A 24,182-nucleotide genomic window follows, 5' to 3' on the forward strand; every position below is an offset into this window, starting at 1 on the left:
ATGTGTTTAAACATTAAAAAGAAAACTAGGCACTGGTCTTGGGAATGGCTAAAACTGAGAGATAAAGATACCCGTGAATATGTGCTAAAGGAAATATTACACTTAGAACCTATTATTCCTCACTCACACTGAAAGAATAAGACACAGTTATGTAAAAATCCATTCTCTTCTGCTTGACCCTCTGATGACAGTTCATTAAAATAGTACAAGGTCGAAATATTTACATTGGCCGTGGAAGAACCGGAGACCTTCGATTTTTTTTATTTCATTGCACTCCCGTGTGTATGTGCACGTAGAATATTGATTTCTCTTAAGTTCTTCCTTAGTAATATATGGCTTGGAAAAACACAACTCTTTGTTGTTGTTGTTGTTGTTGTTGTTGCACAACTCTAGCATTTGGTAAATGCCACTGCTCTATTGTTTTTATCCTTGATCGTAGTTTCCACAACTTTGCAGCCTTCAATCAAAGTTTCTGTCAAAGACGACTGACAAATTGATCGTTTACAGGGGCCTTTACAGCTATTTCAGCGTGTGAACCTGCAGAGGTTCTCGAAAGTAACCGAAGATGTGTTGTCAGACGACGTGTTACGGTTGCAGGTTCGAATCCTGCCTCAGGCATGGATGTGTGTGATGTCCATAGGTTAGTTAGGTTTAAGTAGTTCTAAGTTCTAGGGGACTTATGACCACAGCAGTTGAGTCCCATAGTGCTCAGAGCCATTTGAACCATTTTTTAGACGACGCGTGCTTGCAGTTAGCAAGGAACATGGCAGTTAGAAACTACCGGGTACTTCAACATTAGCTGAAAACTGCCGTGTGCACTTTGACATTTTCCAGTAGTTCCCAAAAATGAAGGTGAAAACTCGACACACGAAAATCGATAGTTCATAAATGGACATTACGTTTGGTACAATATTGAAACAAAATATCGATATCTTTGTTTAATACTCATACCTGGAATAAGTTCAACATAGAGTGAACCGACGCCATGGACCGGACACTTCCGAGTTTTTGCTAAAGCATGCATATGGTTCGTTCTTGCAGACATTGAAAGGATGAATTATTGTGTCATAAACGGCCGTTAAACACAAACATATAAAAATAAAGAACAGTCTTAAAAGTGACACCATTCGTCAAAAAATAAATAAAATTACAGGTACAAATGTGACGAAAAATGTAAAATCAAATTTACATTTCTATAGCCAGAACATTCGGGATTTTACTAATTGTGGAGTGTATAGATCAGAAGGAAAGAAAAATTACGGTACCTGCTGCATACTAATTCCTGTCATTCCTAATAAGCTATAATAAAATCGAATGAAGTTGCCAATCGAATGAATGACGAAACTTCTGCATGTTTAAGCGGCCCCATTAGGAAGAATATCCGTGGTGAGAGTTCTGTCTCCGAAACAGTGGTGGACTAAGAGTAACGTGGAGCGGGGGGTGTTCGTCTCGGCGGGGGGGGGGGGGGGGGGGCGGCTCCAAATCTCGGGAACATCGGGAGTTGGAGGCCCACAGGACTAGACCACTTTTAATCAAATTCCAAACAAGGCCAAAATATATTCAGTAAATAAAAAGCAGTTTGAATTTAGAGGCTCCACAGTCACACTCAAGCGAAATATAAACATACGTAGGTACTTGCCCAATATCTGGCCATCGTAATTGTAAATGGATGTGTTCAGAATTTTTAGAATTATTGTAAAATGTTGCATGAACCTGAAAAACTATAGACTGATAGCCAGTTGCCTGCTGGGCGTAATTATCCTGCATGAAGCATTTTTTGATACCGTACCAATGCCATACTACTATACTATAAGTAAAAACGCACACACACGAACAGTAAAGAGATTACCAGCGATTTATTACCGTAATGTTTTACTTAAGTATTACTAGTACTTTCTAAAAATTGCTTTTTCACAGCTTATACTTAATTATTTTGTGTTATGAGTATGAGAATCCAGCCAGCTGAATTAGAGTGTATGCCAAAAGATACTCAACAGCAGCTGAAAAAAGGTGGGTGCATATAGAGTTGTTCAGGGCTGAAGGATATTACAATGCCGTGCCATTGTTTGGCATATGTGGAGGAGTACAACGAAAACTTCGAGAAGTCAAACCAAAAGCTCTGTTCAGTTTCTGTGCTAATTATTCCTTAAATCTTTGTGAAGTCCATGCATTCTCATGTGTTCCCTCTAGCGTCTCCTGTTTTGGAAGTATACAGAGACGTTATATTCATTCATCTTGTTTTCTACATGTAAGATGGAATTATACTTTTAGATGAAACAGAAAAACTTTTGAAACTGTTTTCTGGTACTCGCTAGTGTGCTCATTACAGTTCAGTTAAAGTCATAAAAGAACACATGCAAACCATTGTGAAGATATGCAAGACCCATCCAAGGGAAACCTTGACATTAGATGTGCAGCGAAGTTGCACCTCTCATCTACATTATGTGATCAAAAGTATCCGAACACCTGGCTGAAAATGACTTACAAGTTCGCGGCGCCCTCCATGGGCATTGCTGGAATGCAGTATGGTGTTGGCCCACCCTTAGCCTTGATGACAGCTTCCACTCCTGCAGGCATACATTCAATCAGGTGCTGGACGTTTTCTTGGGGAATGGCAGCCCATTCTTCATGGAGTGCTACACTGAGGAGAGGTATTGATGCAAGTCGACATTCCAAAACATCCCAAAGGTGTTCTGTAGGCTTCAGATCAGGACTGTGCATAGGCCAGTCCATTACAGGGATGTTATTGTCATGTAGCCAGTCCACCACAGGCCGTGCATTATGAGCAGGTGCTCGATCGTGTTGAAAAATGGAATCACCATCCCCAAAATCCTCTTCAACAGTGGGAAGCAATAAGGTGCTTAAAATATCATTGTAGGCCTGTGCTGAGATAGTGCCACGCAAAACAACAAGGGGTGCAAGTCCCCTCCATGAGGGACACGACAATACCATAACACAACCGCCTCCAAATTTTACTGTTGGCACTACACACACTGGCAGATGACGTTCACTGGGCTTTTGCCATACCCACACCGGCGTGATGTGTGGCTTATGAACAGAAACTCGACTATGAAATCGTAAGTTCTCTCACCTCCCACCTGTCATAGTACTTGCAGTGGATCCTGATGCAGTTTGAAATTCCTGTGTGATGGTGTGCCTATTACACATTACAACCGTCTTCAACTGTCGGCAGTGGCTAGCACACTGGACTCACATTCAGGACGACGACGGTTCAATTCCGTGTCCAGCCACCCTGATTTAGGTTTTCTGTGATTTCCCTAAATCGCTCCAGGCAAATGCTGGAATGGTTCATGCTGTTTGGTCTCCTACCCCAAACAACCCACCCAGCCAACCAACTGTCGGCGGTATCCTTCAGTGAACAGACAAGGTTGCCCTACACTTCCTAATTATTTCATTTCCGAGGAATTTATATTGCTGTATTCCTGTCTTTCCCTGAATATTTTTGTGCTTCCTTCTTTCATCAATCAGTCAAAGTATTTATTCTGATAACTAAGGTTTTCTTGCAGTTACCTTCTGTAAATCAATGTTTGACTGTCCCACATCTGTGATTACCATTTTTGGAGCTATATACTCATCTTCATCTGAACCGCCTACTCTGGTACTCCTTATCACGGTATCTACATTCTTAGTAAACTTCACATACATCTCATCATTCTTTAGTACTTCAGTATCCCACTCCTTTCCACACAGATTCTTTTGGATGATTCTATTAAACTTCAGTGTGTTCTTCATAATTAAATTGCAGTCTGAGTCTATATCTGCTCCTGGGTATGCCTTGCAAGTCAACATCTAATTTAAGAATCTCTGTCTCACAATGATGTATTCCAGCCGGAATCTTTCTGCATCTCCAGGTCGTTTCCAAGTATGCCTCCACCTCTAGTAATTCTTGATCAGAGTATTTGTTACTGCCAACTGAGGATTATTGCAGAACTCAATTACTGTTTCTCCTCTCTCATTCCTACTGCCAAGCCCATATTCTCCCAACTCTTTGTTCTATTCTTTTCCCTACAACTGTGTTCCAATCCCCCATGACTATTAGATTTTTATGTCTCGTCAAATACTGAATTACATGTCCAATATCCTCGTATACTTCCTCCACCTCTTCATCTTCTGCTTGCGACATTAGCCTGTATATCTGGACTGTCGTTGTCGATGTTGATTAGCTGTCAGATCTGATGAGAGAAACTGTTATTTAGCTGTTCACGGTAGTTCGCTCTCTGTTCTTCTTTCCTATTCATAACTAATTCTACTCCAGTTATACAGTTTTCTGCTGCTGTTGATGTTACCCTATATTCATCTTGTCAGAAATTCTTATCTTAATTTCATTTTCACTATAGCTGCCATATTGGTTCTGAGAGAATTGACAATTGTATTGATATTTAAACCAATTCTCATTTATTTTTCAGTCGCAGTTGCACAGTTTTAATTTCCTGACTTATTTTGATCACTATGGAAAATCTTCAGATTTACTGAATAGAGAAGAGTGTTTCCATCTGAAGTCTGTCTTAGTGTCAAACAGCATTTCACTTTGCTGCCCCCCCCCCCTCCCCCCTGTATTTCTAGACTGAGCCTTTGTGTTCCCCTTTACAGATTTTCTTGCTTTACTACTATGTTCAACTTCTGACAATCCAAGCTGCAACTCCTAGAATGTTATTTCGTCGTTTGTATTTCCGTATTTTTCTCACAGTCAACTTCCACTTGGCAGTCCCTCTCCTGGAGATTCAATGGGGAACCAATCTGGAATCTTTTGCCATTGGAGAAATCATCATCATACTTTTTCAATTGGCATAGTCCATACCAATTCAGGTGAGCTAGGAGAAAATCTTATCTTACCTTCATAGTCTTGGATGTTATTGAATTTACCATATGTTAAAATGAAGGACTAAGTAAGGAACATGTATTCTTTTTGTTCCCCCCTCCCCCAAAATAAAAAATCTGTTCTGTGGTACAGCCCTCCAAAAATGTCTCTGCACATACCATTTTGAAGATGTGAATTTTGGAGAAAATTTTAAAATACTGTATCTCTGAAACAGTTCTAGATATTTTGTTGTTTTCTTTTATTTGAAAGATAATTGCTTTATGATTACAGAGAAATCCTCCATTTGGATTTACCTGTCAAAGTTCTTTTATTAAAGCATTCTGAACTTTTTTTATAATTTATGGATTTTTTTTTTGTCAAAAATGCCAATCCATAAAATTTCAATTTTTTTTTTTTCTGTTGATTAGTAACATATAGTTTTCCATTCCCTGAAATGGAGAGATTCCACTTCTAGGTTAATAGATTTTTGTAAACAGTTGAAATTTTTGCGATACATAAAACCTGCTTCATTACCACATTATCACATAACAGGCTCATAAAAATCAAAACCTAGCCTTATTTAACATAATTTTAGCTTTGAAAGATGAGTAAGAGACTCATTTTTCAAGCATTTTAAATGGTTCCAAAATGTATGTGAAAGATCCGAAGACTTCAAGGTTTCAGTTTATACAACTTCTGTGCACTCTGTTTTATACTGAAATTAGCCAGTCAGTGAACCAAAAGTGTTTTCCACTGCTCTAGTATCTTCCTTTGATATAGAGTGATGCCTCTTTCTGTTGAACCAATAGGAACTGGAGCACTTTGTGAACAGGAAGTGAGCACTGATGGCATTGTTGCTGTCCTGCAGCTGGAAACCTATATCCAGCAGCTGGTCCATGTGGTAGCATAAAGTTCACCACAATTTCATTCAACTCGTAACTGGTGTCTATAATCTCTGCAATTCACCAGTCACAATCGTACACACATGCCACAAGCATCCCCCCTTCTCAGGTTGTGAATCTAAATATTATCCTGCTTATTTCTGAGGAGTTGGCTGAATGAATGAAATTTCTTCTTTCTTGTTCTTTAAAGTGCATGCAATATGAGTTTGCCCATCACTTTGAGTCCAAAAATGTGTCTTCTGAATTCCTTTCACAGGAGTAGTTGGTTTGGATGATTCTTCTTTTTTCTGCTCACAGAATTCTTCGATTTCCTCTTTGGACAAAAGAATGGGGGCTGTGAATGTGTAAGATTTCACGACTCTCATAAAATCCTCAGCATTCTGAATCACAGCTGTATTTGGTCTGGAAAGATTGTTTTGTAGCATGGTGCTTCAGTAGGCCTCCTATGCCATCACAAGGCCCCATCCTGTGACCAGTAACACTGTATACCCAGTCAATTGGCACAAGTACCTTACTCAATTCAAACAGCTGGTAACGATTTTAAAAATGACTAGGAACATCATCAGAAATAATGATGATCTTCTCTGCCCCTCTTTCCAGCTGAAGAATTTTGTGCATTGCTAGCAAAGCATGTGCTGAGTCATGTCCTGTGTCATCACTTATAACTGCAACGCTTGTGGTCTTGTTTTGAAAATATGTCACCCCTGTAAAAATTGAAACCTGGTCATTACTCCAATGAAACCTTTGTACTTCCTGTTGGAGAATTACACATCAGTTCTCAGCAAAATCACAGTGGAGCACTAAACATAGTTCTTCAGCCTGTACACACCCTTTCCCTTCTGCAATGTGCTGTTGTTGCAATTTCTTCAGACGCTGGTGTGTTACTGCTTTCACGGACCATTTACCAAGTTCATCAATGAAACTGTCAAAGGCAACACCTTTTTTAGTTAGTATATATTTCCTCCCATGTTGCATATGTAATTTCTGCAGAGTTATCTGCTATGTCTTCCAGGCCAAGTGTCTGTAAAGTCAGTCCTCCCTTTCCAGAGCAGTCACCATATTTTTGAAACAAACAAGTCTCTTGCTTTATGTTACAGACTACTAATGACTTCAGACACCCAGCCAAGGTGTCATACATCATGTGCCCCAGTAAGTTCTCCAAAGATACCACACAAAGTTCAAAATTCGTGTAGTACACACATAAACGGACATCTCTAGGTGGGTGCCTAACTACCCATTTGGGTCATATTGCATAAAATTTTGATCTTCCAATATGCGAAGTTGTATAGTTGCTCTTCTAAATTGCAAAAGTTTCTTTAATACTGCATGTCATGTACATCTTCACTTTCACAACTTTTTGACCTTCAACTGTTACAGTTATAGTGTCCTTTTTGTTGGCACTCCAGCAAGAACAGTCCCATTTATCTTCCAGATAAAATGACTGCACTATTTGAACTTTATCTGTATCTATAGGATGACCTTAATAGGGATCTAGTCTTCCAAAGACTTCTTTTACAGACCTCACCTTTCTTGATTTGTCTACCATGCACTTTGATACTGGTGGAACTTGGTTCAAAATTGTTTTATTTGAAAATGTCTCTGGAATAATAGTTAAAAGTTACACCTTTTCACTCTAGGATGCACATTATTCAACAGCTGAATTGATATTTGTGAAAAATTCCTGGCAAGAGGTGCAAGAGTGCATTGGTTCATTTTCTTCTGAAGATGGAATATCTACTTTGAAGGGTCTGATCAGTTTTGCTGTAGTGTATTCATCCATAGCTTTAGTAATTTCTCTGCTCTTCCTTAATGCATAGAGCTTATGACTCGACTTCATTGACCACCGTTTCTAAACAGGCATAACACCTACCTCTGCAGTTGACTGAGTCAGGGTATTTAATTCTTCCTCTATTGATGCAAAATCTGAATCATCTCCACCATGGCAGGCTTCACTTTATTCAGATATTATCATTGTTGTTATTCTGTCAAAGCATTTAGAACACAAAAAAGTCGTCACTGGAAACATCTTCACTTTGAAACAGAGTCTTCGAATGAGAACACTTATTCCCAACCTAAACAAAGTCTGTTTGTTTGTCTTATATATGGATATGCAAATAGTCAGCACATTTTGCTCTCCTGTGGCCCAGTCAGAACACATTTCAAACAGTCCTTTTCACAAAACACACTGCAGCTGTGTCAACCGGCAAATTTTTCACGAAAACACAGATCTCACTGGATGGCCTCAGATTTCTTAGAAGCCTCTTCAGCAAACAAATTAGCACAGAATAACTACAATACAGAAACCTGCAATGAACAGCCACAACAAAGAAACTAACTAGAAACTACAACAAAGTGTAAGAAATGTCTACAACAATGAAAGTGAAAAGAAAAAATTGCAACAAAGAAAGTGATAAGAAATAACTGCAACAAAGACAATAAAAATAAACATTGTAACAAAGAAATTAGTATGAAACAACTTCAGTGAAGACATACATTACCCTTAAAATAAAACCTGTCCAACTTAAAAGTGGAAGCTCTCCATTACAGAGAATATAGTACTACATGGTACTAATCGACAGAAAAAATCTTAACTTTTCTGGACTGGCACTTCTGAAAAAAAAAAAAAAAATTCTGTAAATTATAAAAAAAAATTCAAAAGGTGACAGTAAAAGAATTTTGACAGATACATCCAAACGGAGTATACCATTGTAATCATAAAGCAATTTTCTTTAAAATAAAAAAAAAAAACTCTAACAATATGTCTAGAACTGTTACAGAGATACAGCATTTAAAAATTTTTTCCAAAATTCGCACCTTCAAAATGATGTTCAGTGTCATCTTTGGAGGCCTGTATCCCAGGGCAGGAATTTTTTTGGGAGAAAACAAAAAAATATCTTTCTTACTTACTTCTCAATTTTAACATATGCTAAATTCAATAACATTTAAGACTGTAAAGGTAACCCACCTGCCTGAAGTGATATGGATTTTGCTAATTACAGGTTGTATGTCCTGTCAATACACATTACGTGTTTTTAATGCAGTGATTTCCATTGTCTTCTGCATCCTGATGCCATTGATCGTTGCTGATTTTTCCACCTTTCAGCGACAGTTTCATCGCTGATTATTTTTATTCACAATTTAAACAGTGACAGCGTTTGAATCTGGAACTCAGGACATTGTGGTTATTAGTCAAAGACACTACCCCTAGACCAAGAATGCCTGAAATATGAATTAATTAAATTTATGACAACTGACAAAAATTATATTTGCAAGAATGGCATAAATGGTATAAAGAGAACACTTTGATTAGGCTGCCTGTTGTTATAACCATGACTGGTTTATTATAAATCAATTAAAAGTGCACTTGTAAGTTCTGCGTGCTTACCGACCACGTATAGGGCATGGCAGTCGTCATGGCACATTACAAACTACCCATTCAGCAATTTCAGAAAGTTTGACGAATCTGCAAAAATTCTTATGACTTCCAAATGGCATAAAGATGCATTTGAGAAGTCAAGTAATTTTGTTAATGTTATGACAAACAAAACTAAGAGTATAGAAGAACTCGCCAATGAGAATTTTGTGGAACTACATAGTTCAAACTAATCGCACTAAGTTGAAATCAGTTGTTTCTTGCATATTGTTTTGTGAATTAAATGACTAGCCTCTAACACGAAAACAAATTCAAATGCTGTTTTTAGTGATTTATTGCAGTTTAGAGTACAGTTGTGTGATTAAAATATTGTTAAAACCTGTCAAAAATGCCTCTGAAATGGCATCTATATTTCTCATAGTCCCAAAATGATTTTGAATCTGAAACAAACAGTATAGTTGCATGTTTCAGTATGCTTTACCCTACAGGTTGTCTGTTAGCAGGAACACAATATAGTTTCCCACATAAAGCGCTTTAAAAATCGATGTTGCAGCTTGTGGCAGTAGTTCAAAAGTGCTAAATATGGGAAACATTATCCATACAAAACTTTTAATGGCAGGAAACCAACTAATTGAGAGAATATGGCTTATGACAGGACCATCAGAAAATGATGTAAATGGTGGGAAAACATAAAATCTGGGATTTTAAAAACAAGTTCTACTATATAATATACACTGAGGTGACAAAAGTCAGGGGATAGCAATATGTACATATTGGGCCTACAGATGGCAGTAGTATTGTGTACACAAAGTATGAAAGAGCAGCACATTGGTGGAGTTGCCATTTGTATTCAGGTAATTCATGTGAAAAGGTTTCTAAAGTGAATATAGCCGCATAAGGAGAATTAACAGATTTTGAATGTGGAAAGGTAGTTGGAGCTAGACACATGTGGCATTCCATTTCAGAAATTGCTATACAGTTCAATTTTCTGGGATCCACAGTGTCAAGAATGTGCCAAGAACACCACATTTCAGGTATTATCTCTAGCAACGGACAACGCTGTGGCTGATGGTCTTTACTTAATGACAGAGAGCAGAGGCGTTTGCATCAGTGGTAGCAGACAAGCAACATTGCGTGAAATAACCTCATAAATCAATGTTGGCATGCAATGAACATATCCGTTGGTCTATGACAACAGACATAAGTGCCTTTGCTAAAAGCACAACCTCAACTGCAGCCCCTCTCCTGGGCTTGTGACCATGTCAGTTGGACACTAGATGACTGGAGAACCATGACTTGATCTGATGAGTCCCAATTTCAGTTGACAAGAGCTAATGGTTGGGCTCAAAGGTGTCACAGATTCCATGAAGCCACAAATGCAAGTTGTCAAAAGGCACTATGCAGGCTGATGGTGGCTGCTCCATAATGATGGCTGTGTTACATGGAATTGTCCAACTGAACCAATCATTAACTGGAAATGGTTATGTTCAGCTACTTGGAAGCTAATTGCAGCCATTCATGGACTTCACATTCTCAAGCAACCATGGAATTTTTATGAATGACAGTGCATCATGTCACTGGGCCACAATTGTTCATGATTTTTTGGAAGAACTTTATGTGCATTTCTAGTGAATGATTTTGACACCCATCACACATTTATGGGACATAATTAGGAGGGCAATTCGTGCATAAAATCCTGCACTGGCAACACTTAAGTACTTGTGGACAGCTATAGTGGCAGCGTGGCTCAGTATTTCTACAGGGGACTTCCAATGACCTGTTGAGTCCATGCCATATCGAGTTGCTGTCCTATGCTGGGTAAAGGGAAGTGTGACAAGATATTAGGAGGTATTCCATTACTTTTGTCATCTCAGTGTATGTCAGCTTGTGCATCATTACACTGAGCAGGTACTAAAAGTGCACTGTAGACACATATAGGAGAAAATGATGAGCAGGTAATAATGTCTTTGATATTTATAAATCACATACACTGATCAGGCAGAACATTATGACCATGGACTTACTATCAATATAAACCCATCCCGGCGATAGCAGTGTCACCTGTGGAGGAATGACTGCTAATCAGACACACACAGCTGCATGTGGTATCCCTGAGTGCACTGTCCATATGTAGAATGGGGAAGGCGTGCGATCTATTCGAGTTTGACTGAGGGCAGATTGTGATGGCCTGGAGGTTTGGCACGAGCATTTCGGAAACTCCATGACTTGTCAGGTGTTCAAGGAGTTCTATGGTGTGTGTCTTTGAAAAGTGGCAAGGGAAAATATGTCCAGATGTTGTGGGGTTGGATGGCTACCCCTTATTACAGATGTCATAGGCTGGGCAGTATGGTAAAACAGGACAGGTGGTGAAATGTGGCAGAACTAAAATCAGACTTTAATGCTGGGCAGAGTAGAAGCGTGTCTGAATACCCAGTGTGCCAAGAAGCGTGTCTGAACACACAGTGTGCCAAACACCCCTAACAATGGGCTTCTGCAGCTGACCCATGCTTGTTCAAATGTTAACACCATGACATTGGCAACTATGACTGAAATGGGCAAGTGACCATAAGCACTGGACACTAGTGCAGTGGCAGAACGTTACATAGTCTGATGAATCCTGGTACCTTCTTCATCATGCCAATGGCAGGGTGCAAATCTGTCGTCTTTCAGGGGAACAGCTCCGTGACACCTGTACTGTGCGATGGAGACAAGCTGACGAAGCCTCCCTTGTGTTCTGAGTAATATTCATGTGTGCATCCTTGGGTCCAGCGCAGCTAGTGCAAGACATCATGACAGCCAAGGAGTATTGTACACTGGTTGCAAACCATGTACACCCCTTCATGATGATAATGTTTCTTGACAGCAGTTGCGTTTTTCAACAAGATAAATCATCGTATCACAAGGCCAGGAGTGTGATGGAGTGGTTTGAGGAATACAGTGGCGAGTTCCAGTTGATGTGTGGACCTTTCAACTCACCAGATCTGAACCCGACCGAAGATCTAGGATATGGTTGAACATGGTATCGGAGACCATTGCCCCTCTTCCCCAGAATTTATGAGAATTTGGGGACTTGTGTGGGCAGATGTGGTGCCAACTCCCTCCAGTGACGTACCAAAGCCTCATTGCTTCCATGACATGACATGTTGCTGCTGTTATCCGTCCCAGAGGTGGACATACTGGCAATTAGATAGGTGGTCATAATATTCTGGGTGATCAGTGTACAGGCCTTTAAAGAAAATGTTTTGCCCCTATTGACACGACACCCTGCAGGCACCCCTGCCTGTATCAGTCCAATTGCAAGTTTTTCCAAATGGCCTCCCGAGAGCAACTCGTTGAGTATTACAATCAAGTGAACAGGTACTTCGTGGTTCTTCAGAGGTATTTTTGTTCAAAAATGACAATCTCAACTCGCATTATGGTTAAAGTTATAGGGGAATGAGGTGGTGGTGTGTTTGAATCCCTGCCCTAGTATCCTAAGTTATATTTTCTGTGGTTTCTCGAAAGCCACTTAGGTTAAATACCAGGATAGTACCCCAAAACAAAAACTGAAAAAAAAATGGAAGAAAACTGAAAGATTTTTGTAATTCCTTGACAAATCTTGACGTGTATTTCATCAATGCACTAAGTGCCGCTCTTCCTTATTTTTACACGCACAATTCTTCCAGGGCCCTTGGACAGTTTTAAGTTTGTAATCGATCAATTTTGTTTCTGTACATACTGCTCCTCATAATCATTTGTGCACTGCAAACATTCCCTAGCTTTACGTTATGTTGTAATTTTATACTGAGAAATGTACAGAAAGTGTGAAAAGTAATCTAGACGTTTCACCTTTGGATTTTTTCCAGTACTCGAATTCCCGTGGTACACTGCAACAACATCATCAATTATGATTGCAGTGGGCATGAGCTCTTAGAGATTAACCATAGTTCAATGGAAAAGTAGTCACCTGATTGTATGAATCACTTTTCTTGTTTCACCTTATCAATGGTAATCTAAAGATACCCCATCACCCAGGAAAACAGGTGCTCAAAATGCACTGTGCCACAGACACAGGCTGGGGTGAGGGGATGGAGTGGGCGTTATTATGCTATGACTGACATTCACGTGGACTTCCATGAGGCCTGTGATAGTAATCGAAGGCACTGTGACTGTTGAGGACAACATGAACATTATTGTGGACCACATGCATCCCTTTGTGCTTCAGTGTCTTCCCCGATGGCAATGGCATCTTGGAGAATGGATAACTGCCTGTGTCACAAATCCAAACTCGTGCCATAGTGGCTTGAGGCCACCAAATTTGCCTGATCTTAAGCTGTTGGAACACATCTGGGATGTTAGTTTGCTTTAGGTTTGATTTAATCACGAGACAAAACAACAGTGGTCTTACCCTCCTGTTGTGCACACCAAAATTAAGTCCATTGTGGTTGTTCTAGTAAGGCCAGCCCTTGAAGAGTAATAGGAGTCTCTTTACCAGCTCTTTGTTACACAAAATTTCTTCAGGAATTATTGACCCAAATATTTTGTATCTTTTGTTTGAGGCATATGTTGATACTGTCTGTGAAATATGTTGGGAATCAAGTTAGTAGCAAAGAAGTAATAAATTAAAATGTCATGTGTGATGTTGCAGTTTTTCGTGTATCTCAGTGTTTATGATGTCTTATCTCCTGAACTATGTGTTGTACAATGATATAGTTTTGCATATATATATTTAGTATATGTGTATACTCTCTGCAAAATGTGTCATAGAATTAGTAGTTAAGAAGTAATAAATTAAAAATGCCATGCCTGATGTGACAGTTTTACTGCATGAACTTAACAAGTATAGTAAGTGATTAGCTTTTTTCCTTTCATCATTTTCTGATAGGATGTTAGTGAGAAAAAAATGTGTAAAGGTTTGAAATTAAGTGTAAAGTTTGTTGCAAGTGACTAAGTGTTCTCATTTTGAAATACTGCATGAAAAATAAAGTTAGGGTATTTGCACTTCAAGGGCTACACTACTTCTCCAGTCTCAGCTCAGCCTGTTTGAATTGTGGAAAATCTCAGTCTGGATGGGCAGACAATGATTTGAATCTCTGTCCTCCTGACTGTAAGTCCAGTGTCTTACCACTGCAACAGCTCTCTTGGTTTCTGTCAGAAACTGCTAAAATCAAAGAGTCATAATTATGTCTAACTTCTTTTTGAGAGTTTCAGTGTCTGTGGAATGTGGGACATTGAATATAAATTGTCTTAACAAGTGAATTAAAGAAATAAAGAAGCACTTTGATGAGCTTTGTGAAAAAGAGAGGATAACAGAGCCTGTAAGTAGACTTACAGTAACTCTTTTAATCCAGTGACTGACAGTATTTATTTGCAGCTAAATATCTAGTTTTAAGGAATGATGTAGATGCATATGTAGCAATAAAACTTATTTCAAGGCTGGTGCATTTGATAAAAGTCTTAAAAATGAAGAATGTAAATTTTACAATGACATTTTCTCATCACAAGTCTCTTCTGTTTCTTGCACATCTAATATTGTTAAGACCTTTATTTAAGTGCAAATATAAAAAAAGAATAACAATCAAAACTCCAGATTGGAATATCAATGTAAGGAAAAGATAGATTGCTGCTTACTGTAATGATGAGACATTAAGTTGTAGAGAGGCACAATTAAAAGACACTTACAAGTTAGTGTCCAGCCACAGCCGTCATCGGAAAAAGGAAAAGAAAGAGAAAGAGGAAAACACACACACACACACACACACACACACACATACATTTATTCACACAAGCAAGCACACCTCAGATACACATGACAGCCATCTCCAGCAGTTCGGACCAGACATATTCACAGCCATCTTGATGTATCTAACACAAACTGAGCATTCTCTTTCCAAGCTATTATTATATTTAAAAAATTATTTACATTCTTAAATGTGTCAGGCATTTTTATCTGCTTTGGCAATACTATCAATAGGAGAAGGGTGGCACAAATGATCAGATGCTTGTAAGACTGATGAGGGAGTGGACAGATACGTTGAAAAATCTTCACTGTCAGAATTTGATGCAAGATGCCATACAGCTCTCAATAAAATGCTTGGAAAATTCCAACTCAGTGCAGGAACTAAGAATGTTCAGCCCCCTAGGTAACTTTCCCATAGAGATCATGCACATTACATTCATCATTTACAGCTGTGTAGAAGCATTCACTCTTCACATACTCAATCCGTGAATGGAAGAGAAAGTGATTTGCTGAGTAAAGATGAAGATGTAGGTATATAAATTTATGTAAAAAATGAAAGAGTATGAAATATTGATTTTTCTATAATAAAGAACCATTTTGCACATACAACAACTATCATAATTATAATGGAACAATGTGTATTTTTAAAGCTACATTTTTGTTTGTATTCTGTGGGTAAAATGTAATACAAAGTGAACATTTGATGAGATGGATTTGGGAAACCTCCCAAAACAACTCTCAAATTAGCCATTAAAATGACTCTTATCATCCTAGAACTGACAAAATATGGTCCTTTTAATCACAGTTTTACTCATTATTGCACAGGAATGTCAAGCAAACTGTAGAAGTTGTAGCTCTACGGCTGCAAAGTGTTGCAACTATCAGAATTTGAGAAACTCTCAAATCCTGAAGTGAACGTCTTTTCAACCTTGAAATTTTGTGTTTTACCCCTCCCAACCCTGCCCCCACGCTCATTTGCCACAGAAAATCATATTTTCTCAATTGTACTGATGGATGCACTTGCAGTATAGCATTTCCCCATTCTGCAGAGTCAACTACAGTCATTCTTTTGTGGAAAACTGAATGTAGTGTCAGAATCCGTGTCAGGTTTTCTTTGTCCACAGATAAATGGTAGACTACTATTGTGATTAAGTTGTACGTTGATGGGGAGGTGATGTCATTTTGGGAATCGGGGTGTACTGTGGCCAAAACATTATGACCACTGACCACCATGAGACTGAATGTTGCCGCCACATGCTGCAGTAAGGAAAGTATAAAAGTGGAGCGGAGGCAGAGGGAATCATCTAGTGACAATATAGGCTGCAAATGGGGAAATCTCCAGACAAAAGTGAGTGTGACAAAAGTTGGATTGTTATGGCCTGGTCCCTGGGAACAAGGATCTCCATCTATGGAAATTGGTGGAAATATTGTGAAACCCTGAGTAGGCAACAAGGTATTAGTTGTGCACATCTCATCAAAGAACATGGAGGTCAGGGACTTGCCCACTCTGTAAAACAGGGTAGGTAGCTATATGACAGAGTGCATTTCTGATGCAGGCACAAGTGTTTCAGAGCACATTGTTCAGCCCACATTATTGAACAAGGAGCAGATGACTCCTTTGTGTTCGCATGTTGAGTCAGGATATCAGCAGTTACAATATGAGTGGGCACAGGATCATTGTGTCCGCAGCTCGTGGTCTAGTGGCTAGCATTGCTACCTCTGGATTGTGGGGTCCCGGGTTCAATTCCTCACCAGGTTAGGGATTTTCTCTGCCAGGGGACTGGGTGTTTGTGTTGTCCTCATCATTCCATCATCATTCATGAAAAGTTGCGAGATTGGACTTTGTTCAGATTGGGAATGTGTACAGGCACGATGACCATGCAGTTGAGCGCCCCACAAACCAATCATTATCATCTTCAGGATCATTGAGATTGGCTTGTAGATCAAATGAAGAGTATCACACAATCAGATAAATCATGTTTCTTGTTATGTCACGTCAATAGTCATGTCCAAATATACCATCACCAAGGTGAATAGCTGTTTGAAACATGCTCTGTGCCATAGATGCAGGCCAGCTGAGGGCAGCTTTATTCTATGGGGCACAGTCACCTGGGCATCCATGGGACCTGTGGCAGTAATTGAAAATTTTTGCAGGCCACCTACATCCCTTCATGCTTGACGTCTTCCCTGCCAGCAGTGGCGTCTTTCAGTAGTATAACTGTCTGCTTCACAATGTCAGATGCAATGTGGGATGCTGTGCTCTGCCACGGTGGACTTGGTCGGCTCTGCGTTGTCTGTGTGGCGTTTATGTTCACTACATCTCTCCTGTACCATCCAGATTGTCTGGCCTATATACATTTTCTCGCACTGGCAAGGGATGCTGTAAACTCCCGGTTTCCAGAGTCCTAAGTCATCCTTTACTGATCCTAATAATGTTTTCGTTTTGGATGGGGGGGGGGGTGAAACATGCTATTGACATTATATTTTCTGAGTATTCTGCCGATCTTTGCCGATGTGTTCCCAACATATGGTATGATCATTGTCGCAACTGGTTTTTCTTCGTCCTTGGAAGGCTGTGGCCTCAGCTTCTTCGGTCTTAGGGCGCGTTTTATCTGCCGGTTGTTGTAACCGTTCATGCAGAACACAGCCTGCAAGTGCTGCAATTCAGCCACTAGGCTGTCACAGTCCGAGATTTCGCGTGCTCTGTGCACCAGTGTGCTTAGAACACCCTCTCGCTGTGAAGGAGCATGACAGCTGGAGCATGCAGGTACAAATTTGTATGTGTTGACTTATGGTAGACGCTGTGTTCTAGTGTGCCATTTGGTCTTCGCTTTATGAGCACATCCAGAAATCCATTGTGAATTTGATATTCTGGTGCAGCGACTTCAGATGCTGTAGAAAGTCTTGGATGTGGTGTCGTCCATGCGGCCAGATTATGAATGGATCGTCTACATATTGAAAAAAGCAAGAGGGCTTATAGGCTGCCGACTCAAGAGCTTCTTCTTCAAAAACCTCCATAAACATATTGGCCACTACTGGTGATAGCGGACAGCATATCGCTACTCCATCTTAGGACTCCGGAAACCAAGAGTTTACAGTATCCCTAGCCAGTACAGTAAAATGTATATAAGCCAGACCATCCGGACGGTGTAGGAGAGTTGTAGTGAACATAAACGCCACACAGACAACGCACAGCCGACCAAGTCCGCCGTGGCAGAGCACTGCATCTCACATGGACATGACATGAACTACGATGGCACAAAGGTGTTACAGCAATCGAACACCTTCTGGGATTGTCTCCTCAGAGAGGCAGTGGAGATCCGGCTGCATGACGAACTAATAACTAAACACAGTGGTTTCCAGCTAAGCAAAGCCTGGAATCCAGCTTGGAGTATGATTAAAACACAATGGCAGTCTACACAGAAATCCGCTCCTGTCAGGACACATGAAGAAGAGGAAGAAGAAGAAGAAGAAGAAGAAGAAGAAGAAGAAGAAGAAGCATTGTAACCAAGACGGCAGAGTTCCGCAAGCAGCTGTAGATGCAGAAGGACTGCGGCCATGATCTGTCGCGGGGCGCCATGCTTCCCCCACCACCAGCCGCAGACTGCTCAGAAGCGCTAAGACGGAGGCTGTGGAAGAGGGGTGGAGATTATATAAAGTCGGCATCCATCAGAGATCAATCAGACACCAAGAATGCCTGAAAATGGCAAGAAGTCTGCTTCCTGAAATATCGTGCCTTTCGGACGACGCTACCCTGCTGAATACCTGAGAAATTTTCAAGATTTCTGTATGCCAGGAAAACCTCAGAATATATTATCATATTAATCTTTTCTACATCCTATCTGTGAGGATGAGCATTATCTGAGGACATTGTGGCTGATGTATCTTTGATTTTGGCAGACAATTTGTCTCTGATCACAGAGTGGGAGGAGGTGGGGGGGATGCTCCTCTAACCAAAAAAACCCCATGTGCATGCCACACATACTGTACTACCCTAGTAGTTACTTCCTGTTTGTAGTGTGTGCCTGACGTACAATTCTCCATCCAAAAGCAGAGGCTGAGGAACATGCATCTGATACCATTGCAGAATCATCTGAGCCTCTAGTTTACACCTTCCACTCTGCTCCAAACCAGAGGAATGCAATGGACCCTGGGTATGATGGCACAAATACTGAGCTTAGCCTGCACCATGTGTGTGATGTTAGTTGCCTTGACCAAATCAGCCATCTTCTGAAATGAACTGAGGGTGGCCTCAGAACCCAAGCTGCAGGCATCATTTGTGCCAACAGGTGCCACTATTTACAGTTGCACACAGTCCACTTGATAGCTGTTGGCAGGGCCTCCTTCACAGTTTGGACAAGACCCACTGGCAGACACATTGAGTGCACATTGGCTTTCTTTCCTGCCCTGCTGCTATTTCCCTCTTCATTAAGCACCTAACATTGTAACTCTCATTGACTAGCATATCCACCTTCTGCACTTGTCTGGACTGGGCAGGGAAATCGGCCACTTGCCCAACAAGAGAGGCATCGCACATTGGCTCGAAAATATTATTGGCACTTGGTAGCACCTCGTACCTGTTGCTAAAATGTAAGGAGCCAACCATGTGGCACATTCTCTCTTTCACCTTTCACCCAGTGATGTGCAAACCCACCACTGCTACTCGCTCTCGATTAAATACGAAGGGCCAGGCATTGCATATCAGAAGACACAGTGACATCCAGATCATCGGGGGTTTCCAGTGGCATAAAAAGTGGCACAGTCTCATCACTGGCATCCCAATGTCACCGAAGCTTTGAGCAGTAGCCAGAAGCCTGTTGACCATGACCAATGCAGCTTCCAGATATTCATGGACAGCAGCCAATTCTCCAACAGAAACAGTCCATATCCATGTGTACTGCATAAAAAACTGAATAAGATCTTAAAAAATACAAACAAAGCAGTCAGGAGTAATGAGAAATTACAAACAGACCACTGCAAAAGAGAAAGTTACGTGACTGTGGCATTGCTGTGATTGGCATGTACACAAAATATAAATGAGGATAATAAGTGAAAACAGAAATAAATTTCTCTATTGAAAATGGATGTATCAACGGTTAGTATTTACTATAAACTCTTTTTGTTTTGCGTAAAAGCTACTGCAGGAAATAAGTATGCAAACTCTAAAGCACTCATCTGAACTATACACTGTGTACTAACAAAAGATTTAAACAGATTCACATGACGTGCCACTTCTGGTGGCAGGAAGCTATGCAAATGTTGCCTCATGCACTACAATTTATGCAAAAAACTTAAGAGTGAATTAGTAAACACTAAGCTGGTCAGAAGTAAGTTAGGATGCCACCAAACTAAATGATGTATACAAACTGTGTACAGCCACCAGTGAGGTGCTTCTGCAGCTGCTGATATCTGCTCTGCTAGTAGACTGGAGCTCTACTGGAACTACATGAACTATATCTCCTGTGACTAGCTCTTCATGCATCCACACAAAGTGTGCACACCCTTATCCATCCTACACCCCATTTTGTTGCCCTTCATGGAAAGTCATCATGGTCTTGCATTTCAGGAAGACAGTGCCCACCTACATATGGCAAGAGGCTCTACTGCTTGTCAAACCCTGCCTTGGGTAGCAAGGTCTCCGGTACTCTCCCCAATAGAGGACGTTTTGATCATTATGGGCAGTGCACTCGAACTAGCTAAGAATTTTGACAATGTTATGTGCCAGTTGGACAGAATTTGGCATGGTATCCCACAGGAGGACATCAACAACTCTATCAATCAATACTTAGCTGTGTAATGGCTTGTATAAGGGCCAGAGATGGGCCAATGCATTATTGTCTTGCTCAATTTGTGAAGCTCTGTTCAGTTTTTGTGAAAGTGTAAGCATTTGTTTGTGTGTCCATGTAAATCACATCTACTGATTTCTGTCCCATTCAGATAATCTCTTTGTGGTGCATAATTTGTTTGTCTTAGAGTGTACTTTTTGCCAAACAAAGCCCCCACATATAAAAGGTTTTAATAGTGTTCAGTACATGCTGTTGAAAGTGTTTACTTTTGACAACTGTGATAGCTTTTCGACCTCCTCTGCCTCACTTAAAATGACTGTTCCAGTACTCTCGTCACATGAAATAATCAGTTTTGTATGTATGTCAACATTTTCAACTTTAACCACTCTTTGACTGTCTTTTAAACTAAAATCTACATGATCATGTGATTGTCTCAGCCCTGATTTACCAGTATGTGTTATTTTACAGATTTCCAACTTAATTTGTGAAAATTTAACATCACTTATTGTTGGAAGTTCATCCATTTTCCAGACCTAGACATGTCTTTGGTGCCATAAAACATTTTATATAGTAATTGACATCAACTCTTTCACTCAAAAGATCAACTTATATACAGTCGTTACTTGCAATAGTTATGTTATCATCATTATTAATTACATGAAGTAGATTAGCATTTTTGGCAGTCACCAGAACACTTTGTTCACCTTGTCAATCATAATTCACCTACTCACCTCTGATTTGATGATAACTAACAATTCACATATTTCTGATTTGACCTCAGCAAATTGAAAACTGTTTTCTGTTAACTTATTACTTAGATCACCTTTTACTTCTCAGAATGATTCTATAATTTGTTTACCCAATCCATTATGCATCTGTGTTATTACGTATTTTGTCAGTTTTATTAGCTGGTGTACTACACAAATCATCTTGTAACTTTTTGTTCAATTCTGATACTTTATTTTGCACTTCCTTGATTTTATTATCTAGATAGTCTGTCCATTTTATTATCTCCTCAAGAATATGTCCATTTTCTTGTCAATTAAACCACTGTTGTCTTTTTTCAGTGTTCTTAGTCCCAGTTTGCTATCCATTTTTTGGATTTTTACTAGTACATAGAAATCAGAAAAATATGCAATGTTTTTTCACCACTCATAAATAAAATAAAAATGTGTAACCATCTCTTTCAAGGTGTGTCCTCCAGGTTTGGTCTGAAAGTAGTGCCACTCTCTTTTGTTCCAAATCCATTTCTAGTTTGTACATCCATTTACATCTTCATGAAACTTTCATTAGTACCATCACAATTTTAATTTTCATATTTCCATCCAAAGGTACTGCAAAATTTCAAGTAAAGTTTTAGTGTTAAGTTGTTAAATTTACTAAGAGTATCCTAATTAAAAGCCCCCATTCAGTAATGTATGAAAGAAATATAATAATTAATGTAAATTGACTTTGAAAACTGTAGGTGATGTAATTGGAACAAATTGCCACTGAACATTACCAAGAGACAAAAACATTGAATAGTAAAATAAAGTAAAGTAAATTTTGAAATACTTACCTTTGGTTGCCAAATAATGAGGCCCAGGGTTTGTATTGGTTATTTAATAAACCAAACACTATTTACACTAGACCCTCCATTTATTGTATCTGGCAATACCAAGTAAAAATAAAACTGTGCACATTCTTTGTTTTTTAATGCTTTTAAACCACTACAACTCCACTGAGGAGTTCAAAACTAACTTTTACATATCTCCAACTGCAGCCAAACCAATACTTATTACGCACTCACTTGGTGGGCATCACTGCCATGCCACAAATATGTTACAACAATTACTAATTGACAAAGTTTAGTATCTGCAGAAACCATGACAAAACCCCTACTCAACAGGGTTGGCGTGGTGCTTCTGACTGAGGGTGACTCAGTCACAACCAGAAAACAAAACCCTGTGAATGGGAGTAACTCGTGTGAACTGAACTACAGGAAGTGGAGTGCCCACACCCATGGTGATGCGTGCATGACAATGACTCAGCACGTGGGGCCTAACAGCAGCACATGACAACTCTTAGCAGGGCCACTAGGCTAGACCTGCTGCACTCTAAATTCACAGGAGCACTGGCTTGCTCTGCTTACTGCAGCTCACAATCAAACACTGTCAGCAGTCAGCCCACAAAATGGGACGCATATGCCCTCCATGGCATGTTCCTGAACTATTCCGTTGTACTCATGCCAGTTCATTTGCCTCCATTGGGATGTCCACTGGCAGAGATACTAAACAAAGCATTGTCAAAATGAAACTTTTAATTATAAGTTGTGAACCTTCAAAAGTCCACGCACAGATTTAGCTGTACCAAATTTAGTAACATGTTTCACATAAACAGAATTTCAGTAGAAATACATTCTCAGTACAAAAAATAATGAAATATTTTACACAAATAACCACATCAGATTTATTTTTGATACTAACATTCTCACTAAATCTTGAACAAATACTGAACAAGTTACTACAGATAGATTTTTCATGAACAGACCATACATAGTTTTCAGTTAAGTTAAAGCTATCATCTTATCTCCCAAAATGTTCTACAGAAGCAATTTTGTATAAAATAACAACAACTTGACACAAATCGCTGTGTTTTTTAAGGCTAATTACATTTGGCAACTGGTAGAAGATTCAAATTATGAATAAGAGAAATTAACAGTTATTACACAGCATTCTTTACAAGTGACTTATGTATCTCATTGTACATTAAAAATAAGAATTGGGCTGTAAACTAATCTGATATCGTACAAAGTATGACAGCTTTGTGGTTTTGTTTATGGTATAAGAAAATTTTTAGTCAGGACTACCCTCTGGCATCTGCATAATAAAACAGTAAAGCCAAGGAATGGCACTATTGGCTATTGGCTCCTCGCAGGGACTGTTTAATGTTCATACAGCAGACAACAAACTAGATTTCCTATAGCCATTCAATTACTACAGTATGCTACTTATGTTTATATGTATATACACTTCTGTTGTCTCCCTTGAAGAAAGTAGTCCTTATCCATGACTAGGACATTGAGAAATTCTTTCACTGTGTTACAATATTTTAACTTTATAGACACTTGTGTGCTTGCTTGATTATGAATCTCTTTGCCCCATCTGACCCCTGCAAGGTAGCTGCCAACTCTTTCAGTTTTCTGAAACAGAACAACAACTTTATTGATCACTTGAGGATCACTCACTCTTGACTTAATACAAGTAACTCTTTTAAAACCTTAACTTCACCCCAAATGGCTCATGACTCCTGTTCTACCCTTGTGAAAGCCCAGGGCTGACTGCCCATTTCATTTGCTCCATGCCAGTCACGAAATTAGTTTACATTCAGGCGTTTCTGCCAAGCACTTCCAGGAGCTACATGCAAGAATTTCAATTGGCCATTTCCAGCTTGCACTGCTAGAGCTCTTTTATCAAGAGTTGCTTTCAGCCAGGGCTTTTCAAGTTTGTCTTATAAATAGTGGAAAGACACAAACTCTTGAAAACGATGTAGTCGGCTCAGACCACCACCCAGTTAGCAGGATTAAGGGAAGACTGAACAGACC

At 39.6% G+C, this 24,182-nt stretch overlaps 1 protein-coding gene across 2 annotated transcripts in view; it reads left to right on the plus strand.

The window, feature by feature from the left end:
- Positions 1–24,182, plus strand: part of LOC126236650 (glyoxylate reductase/hydroxypyruvate reductase-like) — an 82,000-nt gene that overhangs the window by 16,059 nt on the left and 41,759 nt on the right. The gene's annotated exons all lie outside the window — the stretch shown is intronic.

This window comes from Schistocerca nitens, chromosome 2, assembly GCF_023898315.1.
Source record: "Schistocerca nitens isolate TAMUIC-IGC-003100 chromosome 2, iqSchNite1.1, whole genome shotgun sequence".
Lineage (NCBI taxonomy): Eukaryota > Metazoa > Arthropoda > Insecta > Orthoptera > Acrididae > Schistocerca > Schistocerca nitens.